This window comes from Panthera leo, chromosome C2, assembly GCF_018350215.1.
Source record: "Panthera leo isolate Ple1 chromosome C2, P.leo_Ple1_pat1.1, whole genome shotgun sequence".
NCBI lineage: Eukaryota > Metazoa > Chordata > Mammalia > Carnivora > Felidae > Panthera > Panthera leo.
In genome coordinates, this window is record NC_056687.1 from 119,528,247 (window position 1) to 119,545,318 (window position 17,072).

The following is a 17,072-nucleotide window of genomic DNA, read 5'->3' on the forward strand; positions in this document are numbered from 1 at the left end:
AATAAGGAAAATTTTAACAATTGGCCCCACAGTCCTTCTAGGGAAGAAGTTAAGGGACAGTTGCCTATGTGCTAGGTTATAAGGTGAGAGTTTGCAGTTTTTTTCCCCCTCAAAATTATCCCTCCAAAAAAGAGAGCAACCTTAAATTCAAGTCTCATACATCATTCTTTCAATAGTTGGGCAACAAATAACTATTTAGGGAGTATATGTCTGAAACAGCTTCAATCAGTTTTAATTTCAGTTATTTATAAAGGTCACCTGAGATTCTTGGTTATTAAAAAAAAAAAAAAAAAAAAAAAAAGAAGGCAAAGAAATTTAACCCCGCTACTATAATCATTATTCCCTAGGGTGACCTCTGAATTGTAAGTGTTGAATGTCATTGTAAATAAGGCTTAAGTGTCACTTTAAAAAGCAATAAATTAAATGGTTACATTATGGAGAACATAAATAACAAGTTGATTCTTACGACCTGGGATAAAATTTCAGTTTAAGCAGTCTGGCAGGATTAAAAATGCTGTACTTCCAACTAGTTAGAAAGAAACGAACTTGATGTGTTTGGAGGAACTGTGTCAGATGACTTAACAATGGCTCTATTGATGGCAAAGACACTCATGTCAGTTGTGAAGAATTTTCATGAACTGTGAGAATGAGGATAAAAACCCAGTATTTTATAAAGCGGTATAGGTTCATGTGTGTTTTTAAATATGATTGTGTGATTCAATTGATAAACTCAATACCGTAAAAAGACATTTGACTATTTCTCCTATATCAATCATTTAATGTTGGCCAGAAACTTTTTAAAGGGGATCTTCTCTTTTGGAAAATGCATTCTTGGATCTCTTATATTCAGGCACAGATGGTATCCTGATGGATATTTTGTTGGAGAATTTGTGGCTCTAGACGAAAAGAGGAGTTGGTTTGCTCCTAAGTGTAGGGGGCAAGAAGTGAGGGAGGCAGGGAGGCTATAGTCACCCGTAAGTATAGGGAGATGGGCAGGTGTACATTCCCAGTGTTGAAGAAACTGAACCACAGGAAAAGAATAGAGATGAATCTGTTCATCTGAGATTACCTATGTGCTGCAATATAAACCCCTTCCAAGTCTCTCATGACGCCCCAGATCTTCAGAAATTCTGCACACTTTCACAAGCTTTCTGAGAGTAGAATTTTTGTGGAACTCAAGAAAGGGGATATCTTGCATCTGAGTTAACACTGGAATTGGGCAGAAATAGCCTGGAAGCCAAAGTGACCTTAAGAGTATGGAATATTCTCTGTTCCTGTGGGAAATTTGTACCTGTGGGAAATTTGAGGAAAGCTCAGAGCTTTCACCAAGCAGAGGTCAGGTCAGTCTCCCCCAGACCAAGCAGGAAGGGGGCACCAATGACATGCGTGAATTGGGAGCACTAACGCACTTAACAAAGTTAAGATATTATTATTACTTTCTGTCCAATAACTTGTATCAAAAAGTTAACTACTTCTGATACAAACCCAATGGAGTATTTTAAGTGTCCAATTCTATGACTTTAAGAAAATGTATTGTTTGAGGCCTTTGTGTATTTTTAGAACTCAGGTTTATTTTCTCTTACCTCATTTGAGCCCTATTTTCAGAGAAAGAGTATTTGAAAATTTGAAAATAAGTACTTTGTGAAATAAGAAGAGTGTCTCATTTTTCTGAAATCAAACCTGTCACTAAGTGGGTTTGGATCTTCTTCCTTAGTTTTTACATGAAATTTAAGTGCTTTTGCTAGAGCTTCACACTTTCTCAATTTTTCTGTGTACCAATTTTATAATTTACTTTTATTTTACAAAAAGATCAGAAGTTTGACTTCATTATTTACGTTACCAGCGAGGTTTTCTCAGGAACATAAATACTAGGAGTAGAGAACATCTAGGTCATAGAACCCAAGTTGTGGAAGGCTCCGATAAAACCTTTAGGAGTATTACTTTTCAAAATTAATGGGAAAAGCTTTATCTTCAAGAATCAGAAGTTATTCTTAAAAAATCAACAAGATGGAATTAAAACAGGTTCTAATTTTTTTCTAAGATCTTTATGTATCTCTAGTTTCTATAATAAAAACAGCTTTTATCAGTTTTGGTCAATGAAAGTGGCATTTGATAAGCTTTGGTAAGAAAAGTAGTTATATGAAGTTGCTTCTGTTATTAAGTATTGATAAGTTAGTCTTATTTGAGCCATTTTATTTCTTAAATAATTTTAAGCATGTATCTGTTTTGAAAGCATGCATCTAGCTTATGCAGGACTGAATAATTAGGGGGAAAATTAGCTGGACATGCTTTGTAGTTTACTGTCATATACAGTAAGGATTTATTTCTGAAAATATTTAAGATTTGAAGAATGGGGAGAGGCAAAATGCCACTTTTTTAGTCTCAAAGGGCTTTTACTGTGATCTTTATGTTTCTTGTTATCTTGAATCTATTTCTGTAAAACTTGTAGTAGCTATTTTCCAAAAGAATTTGAGGCACAACTGCTGATATATAATTACAGCCATATTATTATGTCTCTTGGTATAATCCACTATAATCAAAGTTGTTTACTCCCTGATTATATATCCAATTGTTCTACCAACCATGAAACAGTTGCTATGAATGTTCTTGAGAACCATTTTTTTCCTCCTTCTCAGTCCTTCATGAAATCTGCTTCTGTGTTTATTGTAAAATCTTGAAGAACTTGTCTCTTAGACACTAGTTATCTCCTACACAAAATTTCATGTAAGAAATTTATTTTGAAATTTAGTTTCAAGGCCCCAGCTTTCGATTCTGACAGAGAAGAATGAAAATTGAGGGAGAAGCGATCAGAGAGACGTAACTCAAAAAATAATTCTAAGAAAAAAAATTATCCTTGGCTGACCTTGTTAATATATTTTTGTTCTTCATGCTGGAAAGCATTTTTGTTCATCCATGAGGACTCCATGTTGTCTTGGGGGTTGGAGTAGCATGTGTAATCCCAGGTTTACATGCTTCACACTCACTGTGCCTGTGACCAATGTTGATAGATAATCCAGATTTTCTTTCCTAACATGACCTCACAACCCTTGTCAATACACAGGATTGGCAGCCACTGCCAAAAAATCAATTGGCTTGCAAGATGAAACCCATTTGTCGTCTTCAGGTTAGAAAGTGTAAGTAACAACTCCCCCGTTAAATACTTTTATTGTTTGTGTGAAGACATTGAAACCTTCTTATCAAATTTGCAGATGACATCATGGTGTGAAGATTGATTGTTATAGAGCAGCTTAGTTTTGTGCAGAGAACAGCGGTCTCGGTATGAGTTCCGATTTTGACCCCCTCCCTTACATTTGACACTGCACGAATCACCTTCCTTCTTCTATCCTGTTTTCCCTTTTGTAAAATGAGTATCATAATGTACCATTTAGGTCTGCAGTTAGAAACTTTTAAAATAATGATTGTGACAACCTTTGTAGATTGTCTAATCATATACACATGGAAATCAAAGTTCCCTTTATATTTTCCCTGGAAAACTGAGGCATATGTTTTACTCTTTTGTTTTAGTCTTCTCAGGCTTCCATAGCAAAATACAACAGACCACATGGTTTAAACAGCAGAAAATTATTTTCTTAAAAGTTCTGGAAGCTGGAAAGTCCAACATCAGTGTCTGGCAAGGTTTTGTTTCTAGTAATGGCTTTCTCTCTGGCTCATAGACAGCTCTCTTCTCACTGTACCTTCACAGGGGAGAGAGTGAAAGCTCTGGTATGTTTCTTACAAGTACACTAATCCTATTGGATTAGTACCCTACCCTAATGACCTAATTTAACCTTAATTATTTCTATAAAAGCCCTATTCCCAAATATAATCACATTAGGGGATAGGGCTTTAATATATCAGTTTTGTGGGGACACAAACATTCAGTTGATTACATCTGTATATCTTGAACTCTTGACCCAAGAAGGGCTGACAGTCACATCAGCAAATCTGAACCTAGACACAGGGAAGCCATATCTATTTTTACTATGCCAGGGAAATCCAGGAGGGCCAACTTGATAAGTGTAGTTCTTATAATACTATTCTGAGCCAAGTAATACCAAGAAACTGGAGTTCTGTTAAGGGCTCAAAAGAAAGAAGTCAGATCCACCTTTGGATTTTGGCTGAGAATACCTGGGGATCAGGCACTACTTGCTCACCTTTTCACAAGGTCCTTCTAAGGAATCACACAGTGAAAGGCTACAGGCCTAGAGAGACCCATGCCAAGGATAATGAAGCCCTAGGATATAGCAGACATCATGAGATTCTATGCAAGGGGTAGGTATGCTGTTATCTGCTCATTATCTAGACAGAACTGAAGTTAAACAGACCACTCACCCCTAACAGGCAAGAGAAGCAGATTAGTCCATTAGATCCAAAGAGCTGGAAATTTTCCCTTCCTTCCTCTTCCCTACACCTCCCTTTCCTTGTTTCCTTCTTCCTCATCTCCCCCTACTTCTTATTTTTCTTCTAGAATACTTTAGGTGAATATTTGGCTAAAAGTAGGGAAGTCTCCCTTATATCTGTCAGGCCCCAAATAAATTAATAAACTCTTTTATACATCACTGAATAAAAGGTTCAAAATGCCAAGAGTTAAACATTAGTCAAGTTTTTAAATAAAGTTACTTCATTGTCTACTCAAGAAAAGGTGAAGTAAAGATGGATCTGCAGAGTCCTATTCTGGCTGACTCTGACCATAGTAGGACCAAACAGGAGCATTAGAGCTTTCATCTTGCCAGTGGGGGGACAGTGAGAGGTAAAGTGGAGTACAGTTTCAGGTTCAGTATTTAGCAAGCCTTGGGGCCCTGTATATTAAAAACTCAGGAGTTCCATGCTGATAAGTACCTGCCCCAAGAGATTGATGAAGGCCAGTACTGTTTCTGCCTCAGTTTTCTGTTCAGCATTCCAGTTCTCTAGGGAACTATAAAGCCTAGTACAGCCCTTAAGTCTGGGAAGAAACAGCTCTTGCCCAAGCCTTGGGTTTTGGGCAGCTTGCATATCACAGATATCAAATTACAAAGACTTGAGAATATTTTTGGGGGAAGTTTGGTAACTGATAGAAAAAAATGAGATTTGTAAGAGAGGGATTTATGAGCTGAACTGGGTATCCATCAAGGCCAGAAGATGCAGGGCTGAGAACCCTCACCTGTAATAGTGGTAGGAGAGTGGGGAAGAGTAGGTGGAGAAAATCACAGACTCTGCCCCGGGAAACCAGAAAGAGGGAGTAGTTGTTTTATTTGAAGCTGGCTCCTATTCATTTAAAGTGACATCTAAGCAAACTGGATTCCATAGATAATTGTGCTCCCTTTCTCTCCTTTGGGAGGAAATTCTGAGAAGGAAAAATTCATCATGAGGAGGAGAATTGGCCCCCTTCAGCATTTTGGGGAGCTTGTCTGGGTCACCAGGCATGGGCCCAGTTTCTGCTCTGCCCTCCCTTACCCCAGCAGATCCATGTTGGACCAGAAGAGGGGCCTAATAACTTAGTCATCAAGGCTTCAGTGCAATATATGGAAAATTGGTGGGAGAGAGGGTGACTTGGGGACCCTTACTAAACTTTTTCCAATTCCCCGTGCTGGGTTACATGACAGGGCCTGGATCCTGCATCTGAGATCCTGGTCATCGTCTGAGGTCTGATTTAATAAACTGATTACCTGAAGGAAAAATGCTATCACTAGCTCTTCTGGGCTTGAGTTATTACTGCCCTTCCTCCCTAGAACTCCCAACATCACCACATTTACCACCACAACCCCCACATTGGGCCATCTTGGGTAATTTGGTTACCTTGAGCTAAACCCTAGTTTGCCTTGGCACATTGAATATTAAGTAAAATTAATTCTCCCTTAACCCCATTTTCTCCCAGACCTGATTCTCTGGTGAAAAATGATGATTTCAGGAAAATTGCAAATCAGATGGTAATTCTGGGTTGGCTGCTATAGGACTGTCATTACAAGGTAACATACACTGGGTGGCTTAAACAATAGAAATTAATTTTCTTATAATTCTGGAGGCTAGAAGTCCAAGATTGAGGAGTTGGCTAGGTCAGTTTCTCCTCAGGCCTCTCTGCTTGGCTTGTAGATGATTGCTTTCTCAGTGTCCTCACATGGTCTTTCCACAATGTCTCTCTCTTCTTATAAGGACCACAATCATATTGAATTAGGGTCCATACTAATGACTTCATTTTAACCTAATTATTTCTTAAATACCATATCTCCAAATACAATTACATTCTCAGGTACTGAAGGGTAGGACTTCAACATATGAATTTTGTAAGGGACACAATTCACCCCATACATGTCACTTATACACTGTGTGACCTTGGGAAAGTTATTTAACCCTTCTGAGCCTCAATTTCTACATTGTAAAGTGGGGAGAGGAATATCCACCCTATGAGGTTTTTATGAGAATTATATATATACTATATGTAAACAATCAAAATGATCTTTGGCACAGAGTAGACCCAGAGACCCTGGGATGCCAACTTGACTATTATGGGGTAGATGAATGTGTGATCAATAGCTTGTCTTATACAAATTGCTTATACTACAGTCTCTGTGTGCGTATGTGAATGTGGGTAGAAAACACATAATTTCCAGATAACTACTCATGCTTTTTAGTGTCTGATAAGAGTATGTATAATTTAGTTTGAGGAAATAGCCCTGTACAATTTCAAATTTCAGAACTGAAAGTTATAATCAAATTCAAGTGTTAAAGAATGGAGACCTGTTTTTATTTCACTGTAGTTTTTTTTTTTTAATCTCTCAACACTTTAACTTTGGAATGAAGCAGTTCAAATTATATTCTCTAATAGTCTTTGGTGTGCATTTTACAAGTGGGAGAAACAGAGCAAAACAGAAGAAAGGAATGTACCATTGGTATAATGGAGTTCATTTTTCTTCTTTCTTTTTCAATATATTGTTTTTGAAGTGGTTTCCCACAGGAATAGAATTTCCTTCATGAAAGTTGAAATGAAACTGAAGAGCTCTTCACACAGAGAACACCGTGTGATTCCAAATGTGCTTCCTATCCCTTTCCATGTTGAGACTGGATTTTCTGTGACATCATTCTGAGGAATGTGTGCACCATGGCTGGGGTTATCGTATAGGGCAAGGTCCATCTCAGGGAACAACACCAACAAAGAGAAAATAAGCTAAAGAGAATTTGCTTTTCCTTAGTGTCCCTTGCCATGTACATCTGGTAATTTCCAGAGGCTCTGGTCAAGGGCTCATCTGGGGACAGGGCTGAGCTGAGCCCATTGTAATTTAGGTCATCAGAGAGCTTCAGGAGGAGTGCTCAGGCCTATAGTTACTCCTGTAGTTTGATTCAGGGGGCAAGGTGCTTTGGCCTGAAAAAGGGCATTCTACTCCATGGGCATGAGCACATCAAGGAGGAAAGGAAGGGAGGCCTTGCATTGATAGTTTGATGTCTTTTTCTGAACACTCTGGGGGCATTTTCAGGACTTTGCACTCATTTTTGGTAGTCTTTTCCCATCCTGTCTAATGAGATAGTTATTTTGCCCTGGCAGCTAGTTTAAGTGCAGATAACTTTCCCTTATGCCTTCCATCTACTTCTCCCATCTCCCTGAAAGCCCCAGACCCAGGCCTCATCTCTGGGCAGTGGTTATGTCTTCTCACTGGTTTCTCCAGCCTTTCTCAAACCCATGTTCCACACTGGAACCAAAGTGTCCTACTGATAAAGCTCCAAATCGTTTTTAGATCCCATAGCAATGCCAGATAAAATACATGATACCCAGTAAATTTAATTTAGGTAAACAGTATTTTTTAGTATAACTATGCCCGATTCATACTTATTTTAAAAAGTTATTTGTTGTTTATCTGAAATTAAAGGTTAATTGGGCATCGTGATTTTTATCTGCTGAATATGGCAAATCAGGGCCTTACATACTCTAGCCCAACCTTGCTTTTACCTTTTTGCATATCACAAGTTCTCTCTGTTGCTTAACTGCTTGCAATTATCCCAAACAGGCTGTTCAGTCTGAATTCCCCAGAACAGACCCTATGACAAGGCCTGGTGTGCAAAGCACTTTATTTGGGAAGCTCAGAACATACTGGTGGGGAGTGGGGCAGTGACACAGGAAAAGGAACCCAGTGCCCACAGTTGGACTGGCGCCAAATCCCTGGGGAAATTCTGGGAAACACTGTGAAACATATTTAGAATTATCCCATCCAAGGGGAGAATAAATGGGGGAATTTATGTATCAGCTACACCACTCTGTCATTGGTTGAGGACAACCCTTGGGGATGTTATATTCCTTCCAGGTTTTTTACCAGCATTTCCCAAAAAAGGGAAGAATGCCCTTCTGCTTCCTGGGGGAAATCTCAGGTTTAGATGCAGATACAGGCAAGGTGAATGTGCTCTGGAGAACAGGACATTTTCAAGCCCAATGTACATGGGCAGGGTAGCCACCTGCTACACAGATAATACTTTTTCCCTTCTAGGTCTTTTTCTTAGCTACTGTCTCAGACTCCTCCCATCTCTCTACTGCCCTTTGTTCTACTCATTCTGTAGTATTCAATTTAGATGTCACTTCTGAATGAATGCCTTCCTCCTCCACCCCCACCCACTCATACATCCAAAATTCAAGTGCTCCCCACATCCTTGTGATAACTTCTATTACAACTCTAATTTTCTATTACAATGTTAAATAAAGCTTTTCAGGCAATTTAGTTATGAGCATGTGTCGAGGTTTATTAGAACTTTGCTGCAAGGTAAAGACCTGAAAAAGTGTATATTAGCCAACTGAAAGATGCTTTCTTGTAAGAAATTTTGTAGTTAGAAGAATGATTACATAATTATTGTTGAATCAGATATAAAAAAGAAGAAAGAATGTTTGGTTAAAGATCACCAGATTCTAGGGGTAACTGAGTGGTTCAGTTGGTTAAGTGTCCAACTCTTAGGTCTTGGCTCAGGTCATGATCTCATGGTTCATGGGATTAAGCCCCATGTCAGGCTCCATGCCAAGTGTGGAGCTTACTTGGGATTCTTTCTCTGCCTCTCTCTCTGCCCCTCCCCCACATCCAACCCCTACCCCCTGCTCGTGCATGCAATCTCTCAAAATAATTAAATAGGCTTAGAAAATTTTTTAAAAAAAGATCATCAGATTCTTGATTGGCAGTCATCAGGGTAACCAGTCACTTGATTCCCCAAAGCAAATTTTCATCTATTAAAATCTGTAGGGAAATTGTTTTTTTTTTTTTTTTTTTTTCAACCAAAATAGTAATTTATTTACAATTTCACATGTATGGCTTTTTAAAATTATTACCGTGATTCTTTTTTTATTTTTTTTTATTTTTTTTTTATTTTTTAATATATGAAATTTACTGTCAAATTGGTTTCCATACAACACCCAGTGCTCATCCCAAAAGGTGCCCTCCTCAATACCCATCACCCACCCTGCCCTCCCTCCCACCCCCCATCAACCCTCAGTTTGTTCTCAGTTTTTAACAGTCTCTAATGCTTTGGCTCTCTCCCACTCTAACCTCTTTTTTTTTTTTTTTTCCTTCCCCTCCCCCATGGGTTTCTGTTATGTTTCTCAGGATCCACATAAGAGTGAAACCATATGGTATCTGTCTTTCTCTGTATAGCTTATTTCACTTAGCATCACACTCTCCAGTTCCATCCATGTTGCTACAAAAGGCCATATTTCATTTTTTCTCATTGCCACGTAGTATTCCATTGTGTATATAAACCACAATTTCTTTATCCATTCATCAGTTGATGGACATTTAGGCTCTTTCCATAATTTGGCTATTGTTGAGAGTGCCGCTATAAACATTGGGGTACAGGTGCCCCTATGCATCAGTACTCCTGTATCCCTTGGATAAATTCCTAGCAGTGCTATTGCTGGGTCATAGGGTAGGTCTATTTTTAATTTTCTGAGGAACCTCCACACTGCTTTCCAGAGCGGCTGCACCAATTTGCATTCCCACCAACAAAACTGACAAACCTCTAGCCAGGCTTCTCAAAAAGAAAAGGGAGATGACCCAAATAGATAAAATCATGAATGAAAATGGAATGATTACAACCAATCCCTCAGAGATACAAACAATTATCAGGGAATACTATGAAAAATTATATGCCAGCAAATTGGACAACCTGGAAGAAATGGACAAATTTCTAAACACCCACACTCTTCCAAAACTCAATCAGGAGGAAATAGAAAGCTTGAACAGACCCATAACCAGCGAAGAAATTGAATCGGTTATCAAAAATCTCCCAACAAATAAGAGTCCAGGACCAGATGGCTTCCCAGGGGAGTTCTACCAGACATTTAAAACAGAGATAATACCTATCCTTCTCAAGCTATTCCAAGAAATAGAAAGGGAAGGAAAACTTCCAGACTCATTCTATGAAGCCAGTATTACTTTGATTCCTAAACCAGACAGAGACCCAGTAAAAAAAGAGAACTACAGGCCAATATCCCTGATGAATATGGATGCAAAAATTCTTAATAAGATACTAGCAAATCGAATTCAACAGCATATAAAAAGAATTATTCACCATGATCAAGTGGGATTCATTCCTGGGATGCAGGGCTGGTTCAACATTCGCAAATCGATCAACGTGATACATCACATTAACAAAAAAAAAGAGAAGAACCATATGATCCTGTCAATCGATGCAGAAAAGGCCTTTGACAAAATCCAGCACCCTTTCTTAATAAAAACACTTGAGAAAGTCGGGATAGAAGGAACATACTTAAAGATCATAAAGGCCATTTATGAAAAGCCCACAGCTAACATCATCCTCAACGGGGAAAAACTGAGAGCTTTTTCCCTGAGATCGGGAACACGACAGGGATGCCCACTGTCACCGCTGCTGTTTAATATAGTGCTGGAAGTTCTAGCATCAGCAATCAGACAACAAAAGGAAATCAAAGGCATCAAAATTGGCAAAGATGAAGTCAAGCTTTCGCTTTTTGCAGATGACATGATATTATACATGGAAAATCCGATAGACTCCACCAAAAGTCTGCTAGAACTGATACATGAATTCAGCAAAGTTGCAGGATACAAAATCAATGTGCAGAAATCAGTTGCATTCTTATACACTAACAATGAAGCAACAGAAAGACAAATGAAGAAACTGATCCCATTCACAATTGCACCAAGAAGCATAAAATACCTAGGAATAAATCTAACCAAAGATGTAAAAGATCTGTATGCTGAAAACTATAGAAAGCTTATGCAGGTAATTGAAGAAGATATAAAGAAATGGAAAGACATTCCCTGCTCATGGATTGGAAGAATAAATATTGTCAAAATGTCAATACTACCCAAAGCTATCTACACATTCAATGCAATCCCAATCAAAATTGCACCAGCATTCTTCTCGAAACTAGAACAAGCAATCCTAAAATTCATATGGAACCACAAAAGGCCCCGAATAGCCAAAGTAATTTTGAAGAAGAAGACCAAAGCAGGAGGCATCACAATCCCAGACTTTAGCCTCTACTACAAAGCTGTCATCATCAAGACAGCATGGTATTGGCATAAAAACAGACACATAGACCAATGGAATAGAATAGAAACCCCAGAACTAGACCCACAAACGTATGGCCAACTCATCTTTGACAAAGCAGGAAAGAACATCCAATGGAAAAAAGACAGTCTCTTTAACAAATGGTGCTGGGAGAACTGGACAGCAACATGCAGAAGGTTGAAACTAGACCACTTTCTCACACCATTCACAAAAATAAACTCAAAATGGATAAAGGACCTGAATGTGAGACAGGAAACCATCAAAACCTTAGAGGAGAAAGCAGGAAAAGACCTCTCTGACCTCAGCCGTAGCAATCTCTTACTCGGCACATCCCCAAAGGCAAGGGAATTAAAAGCAAAAGTGAATTACTGGGACCTTATGAAGATAAAAAGCTTCTGCACAGCAAAGGAAACAACCAACAAAACTAAAAGGCAACCAACGGAATGGGAAAAGATATTTGCAAATGACACATCGGACAAAGGGCTAGTATCCAAAATCTATAAAGAGCTCATCAAACTCCACACCCGAAAAACAAATAACCCAGTGAAGAAATGGGCACAAAACATGAGTAGACACTTCTCTAAAGAAGACATCCGGATGGCCAACAGGCACATGAAAAGATGTTCAACATCGCTCCTTATCAGGGAAATACAAATCAAAACCACACTCAGATACCACCTCACGCCAGTCAGAGTGGCCAAAATGAAGAAATCAGGAGACTATAGATGCTGGAGAGGATGTGGAGAAACAGGAACCCTCTTGCACTGTAGGGAAATTGTTAAAAAATTAGTTAGGAGTAATGCTTTCTCCCAAAAGAACATAATAAATTATATCACTCAAAACATGTTTGTTTTTTTTTCTCAGACTGGGATTGGGATAGCTTTTTCTTTTCTAAAAATGTGATTACATGTTTCCTTCTCTTTTGCCTCCCCCTAACTCCTTGAGGTTGATAACTATAACTAGTTATTATTATACATGCCCTGTAACTAGTACAGTTGCAGAGCCCTCAGTACACTTTAATGGGGACTAAGTAAAAGTCAATCAATTTCTTATATACCAGCATTTAATAAGTAAATTTAAAATTAAACACATATTACCATTTACATTAATACCCCCCACATTTAAATATGTAGGTGTAAATTTAACAAAATATGCACAAGATCTATGTAAAGAGAACTACAAATCTCTGATGAAAGATATTAAATACATGCATGCATACATACATACATACACATTCCATGTTCATGGATAGAAAGTCTCAATATTGTCAAGATATTAGTTCTTCCCACTTTATCTATAGAGAATCAATGCAATCCCAATCAAAATCTTGGCAACCTATCTTGTGGATATCAACAAATTGATTCTAAAGTTTACATGGGAGACGCAAAGGACCCAGAATAGTTAACTCAATATTGAGGGACAAGAGCAAATTCAGAGAACTATACTACCCAGCTTCAAAACTTACTATAAAGCTACAGTATTCAAAAAACTGTGGTATTGCTGAAAGAATAGAAAAGTAGTTCATTGGAACAGAATAGAGAATTCAGAAATAGACCAGCATAAGTATAGTCAACTTATCTTTAACACAAGAGCAAAGACAATAAAATGAAGCAAAGATAGTCTTTTGAGGAAATGGTGCTGGAAAAAATGGATACCACATGCAAAAATATAAATCTAGACATAGACCATTCCTTACAAAAGTTAATTCAAAATGAGTCAGAGTTCCAAATACAAAACAAAAGGCTATAAAACTCATAGGAAATAACAGGAGAAATCTGGGTGATCTTGGATATGGTGACTACTTTTAGATACAACAACAAAGGTATTGTTCATGAAAGAGGCAATTGATAAGCTGGACTTCATTAAAACTAGACTTCACCAAGATGGTAACATAGATCATTCCTGACTTTGCTCCCCATCACAAGAAGGACAGCTAGCAACTATTCAAGATGAGAACTTCACTGAAAGAATTCTAGAACATGAGGGTGAGTCTAAATCACCCCCTACATCACAGAGACAAGACAGATTGCATTAGAAGGGTAAGAGAAGTGACTACCTAATGACTTTTTTTCACTTCCCTCAGGCCAGTGCAACACTATATGGAGAGGTTTTCCTTGAGCCATTAGGTCCTCCAGTAAGACAAAAAGAGAACCCAGGGGGAGAAAACCAGTCTTCCCCACTGACCATTGGGGTTGCTTTGTGGGAACCTCTACTCTCATCTCACTCCATGGGGATTTCAGGGGAACCTTGGGGGCTTGACCACTGGGAATCTGACTTATGATGGAGAAGCAGGGAGGATCTTATAACAACAAGCACATGGATCTTGGCAGATCAAGTTTATACCTGCAATGATAAAGTAGTAATCCCAACCAATGGTTTTGCTCATCTGAAGAACCATATTGGTAATGCAGTCTGACTAGGGAACTCATTGGGGTACAGATCTGCCTGATTTGAATTTTTAAATGAAGGGTATTGCTAGCCCTAGAGCCTTGTTTGCCCGTGCTCAGGCAAGGAGCTGAATAATGGTCCTGCCCACTATGGTGAGTATCTCCTGGTCACATCTACTGGCCAGAGGAACACCTACAAGCTGTGTAGAACAGTAGTGCTCAAACTGAGAGGTGGGTAGGTAGAGTTTATCACCTCCAGAGCAAAGCCAGTACCAGGCACAGGAAGATTTCTGTGCTATACATAGGCAGAAGGATTAATTCATAGCCAAAGCTGAGGGTAGCTCCCAACCCCTCCCAGCTAGATAGTCTGGGAAATTGAGAGTTGCCTGGAGTGACCCTTCCCCTTTCCTTGTTCCAGACAAGGGAGCTGGAACATAGGCCTACCTGCTGTGGCTCCCTGTCCCACCTGACCAGAAGAGCTGGCAAGGATGCCTGGGAGCTGTGTGCTGCAGTAGTGCTTAAGCTGAGACATAGGTAGGCAGAACCAATAGTTTTCAGAGCAAAGCCAGTGGCCCTTTCCAGCCAGGGAATTTGGGGCATAGGTTGGCTTGAGTTAAGACAACAAAGAGCTTTGCCAGTTTTACAGCTGCTTCTCCCACTATGCCCATATAGAGAAACTAAATTGTAGCCCCAGTTATCGCTGCATATAGCCTCAAGCCTGCCTAACCAAGGAACCCAACCAGAGCACACGGTAAGCTGTAGAGTCTATCCAATAGCCCTGCTTACAGTGACACTTGAACAGAGAGCCATCTGTGACTTTCCCTGTCTGCAAAGAAGAATTGGTGGCCTCAGCTGACAAGCAAATTTAGTGCACACTTTTGCCTGATTTGGGTCCCCAAACAATGAGCTGTACAAGCCCTAAGTCCCATCCTGCTGACCAGTCAGGGAAGGAAAGATAATTCATAGCCTCATCTATTAATGAATATAGTACCCAGACCTAACCATCTAGTAAGTGTGAACAGAGAATCTAGGCAGTCATGGAACCCATCCTACAACCTCACTTGGGTAGTGAACCAAAAAAGCAGCCCTATTCAACTGTTCTCACCCAATGGCACTACCATCTCCATCCCTGGCCTCAGAACTTGCACAGTTGCCTCACCCCAAAATAAATCATAATTGCAGGCCCCACCTACCCAAGAACATTACCAGTATACATGTCCAGAAACTCAAACTGTTGACTGTTTGAATTTGACTGTTTGGAGACCTGTCTCTGCCAAAACAAACCTGTAAAGTCTGGAAGAGGAACCGGATTACTTAAATACACAGATAGCAACATAAGGAATCAAGGATCACAAAAAGTAGGTAAATATGACACCAACAAAATAAACTAATAAAGCTCTAATAGATGATTTTAAAGAAATGGAGATATATGGACTATAAGACAAAGAATTCCGAATAATTTTCTTAAAGAAGTCTAGTGAATTCCAAGAACACACAGACAACTAAACAAAATTAGGAAAACAAAGCATGAACAAAATGAAAAGTTTGACTAAGCAATAGAATTGAAAGAAAGAAGGAAAGCAAGAAAAAAGAAAAAGAAAGAAAGAAAGAAAAAAAAATTCTAGAGCTGAAAAATATAATACTGGTGCATGGGAAGATGGCTGAGCAGGTATCCAAGTCTATGCTCTTTGTGTCTGGGTAACATGTCAGTCACCCATTGCAGAATAAGTTTTCAGAAAACTTGTAACTGATCAAAAGCTTTCAGATAATTGGAGGATAGAAAATGCAGTGACATCTATATATGAAATAGCAAACCCTCCCAATTATGGAGCGCACAATTAAATAAAAAAGCATATTATTCCCATCAGTCTGTGGGGTTAACATTGCCTGGCAGGTTACCAAAGAAGACTTTGCTACATCTGATTATATACTACATATGGATGAAAGCAATCTGAGATACTTGAATAGGAAAAGAAATGCAAATCTAAAATTGAACTACTTGAGAGTTATCCACAAAAACAATTTATTATTGAAACAATTTATTATTTATTATGGGAATGAGTCTGACTTTGAGACTATCTACTAGCAGTGTGTGAAGTGCTACAGAGCCTTCTTGGAGAAAGCCTGCTAATGTCATTACCATTTCTCCCTACAGCCTCATGGTGAGCGCCATAGTCTTCACAGTTAGGCCACAGTTGTTTCTTCAGTTGACTCACTGTTTCTTATCTTAAAAAAATAATTATAGATAGAAATCAGCTTTTGTGTTTGGCAGACAAATAAATAAAAATGTTTGATCCAGAACAACAACAAAAAAAAATTTTTAAAGCATCAATAGAAAGGAGAATTATCTACAAGGGAATCCCGATAAAGCTATTAGTAAATTTTTCAACGGAAATATTTGAGGCCAGGAGAGAATGGGATGACATATTCAAAATGTTAAAAGGAAAAAAAAAAAAAACCTGTCAACCAAGAATACTATACCCAGTGAAGCTATTCTACAGAAATGAAGGAGGGATAAAGACTTTCCCAGAAAACCAAAAGCTGACGGAGTTCATTACCACTAGACCTGCCATACAAGAAATGCTAAAAGGAGTTCTTTGAATGGAAATAAAAAGAGGCTAGCTAACATCATAAAAACATAAAAAATTAGTGTAAAGGTCACTGGTTATGGAATATATAGTCAAGGGTAGATTCTGTAATTTGTAATTGTGGTATGTAATTTACTTACAACAATGGTTTAAAGTTAAGAAAATAAATATAATAAAAATGTCCATAACTGGAATAATCTCTTATTAATTATACACTACAAAAATATGTAAGTTGTAACAACAATAGCCTAAAATGTGAGAGGGAGAAGTAAAAGTATAAAGTATACGATGAAGTATTATAATTTTAAGATATTTTATGTAAGCCTCATGGTCATCACAAGGGAAAAACCTATAACAATGATAGATTTTTAAAAAGAAGGAAGAAAAAGATGGAGAAAGAGAAGGAGAAGAAATCAAAGCATATGGATACCAAAGGACATCAAAACATGAACAAAGATAGCAGGATAAGGAACATTGAACAATGGATATACAAAATAACCAGAAAACAATTAACAAAATGGCAGTAGTAGTCTTTACCTATCAATAATTATTTTAAATAATTATTTAATAAATAGATTAAATTCTCTAATCAAAAGACATAGAA

General features: G+C 38.3%; 1 protein-coding gene and 1 pseudogene across 5 annotated transcripts in view; both read left to right on the forward strand.

Moving 5' to 3' along the window:
* Positions 1–17,072, forward strand: part of SLC9A9 (solute carrier family 9 member A9) — a 766,376-nt gene that overhangs the window by 45,238 nt on the left and 704,066 nt on the right. Inside the window, exons 1-2 of one of the 5 annotated variants that reach the window (XM_042954874.1) lie at positions 3,106–3,134; positions 5,855–5,945. The exons of 2 other annotated variants lie outside the window; for them this stretch is intronic. The gene's annotated coding sequence lies outside the window, so the exon portion shown is untranslated. Of the gene's footprint in view, positions 1–3,105; positions 3,135–5,854; positions 5,946–13,158; positions 13,533–13,587; positions 14,034–14,298; positions 14,415–17,072 lie in introns of those variants that run through there. 2 more of the 5 variants (XM_042954875.1, XM_042954877.1) reach the window with 2 other exon arrangements.
* Positions 15,469–16,426, forward strand: LOC122229595 (annotated as a pseudogene).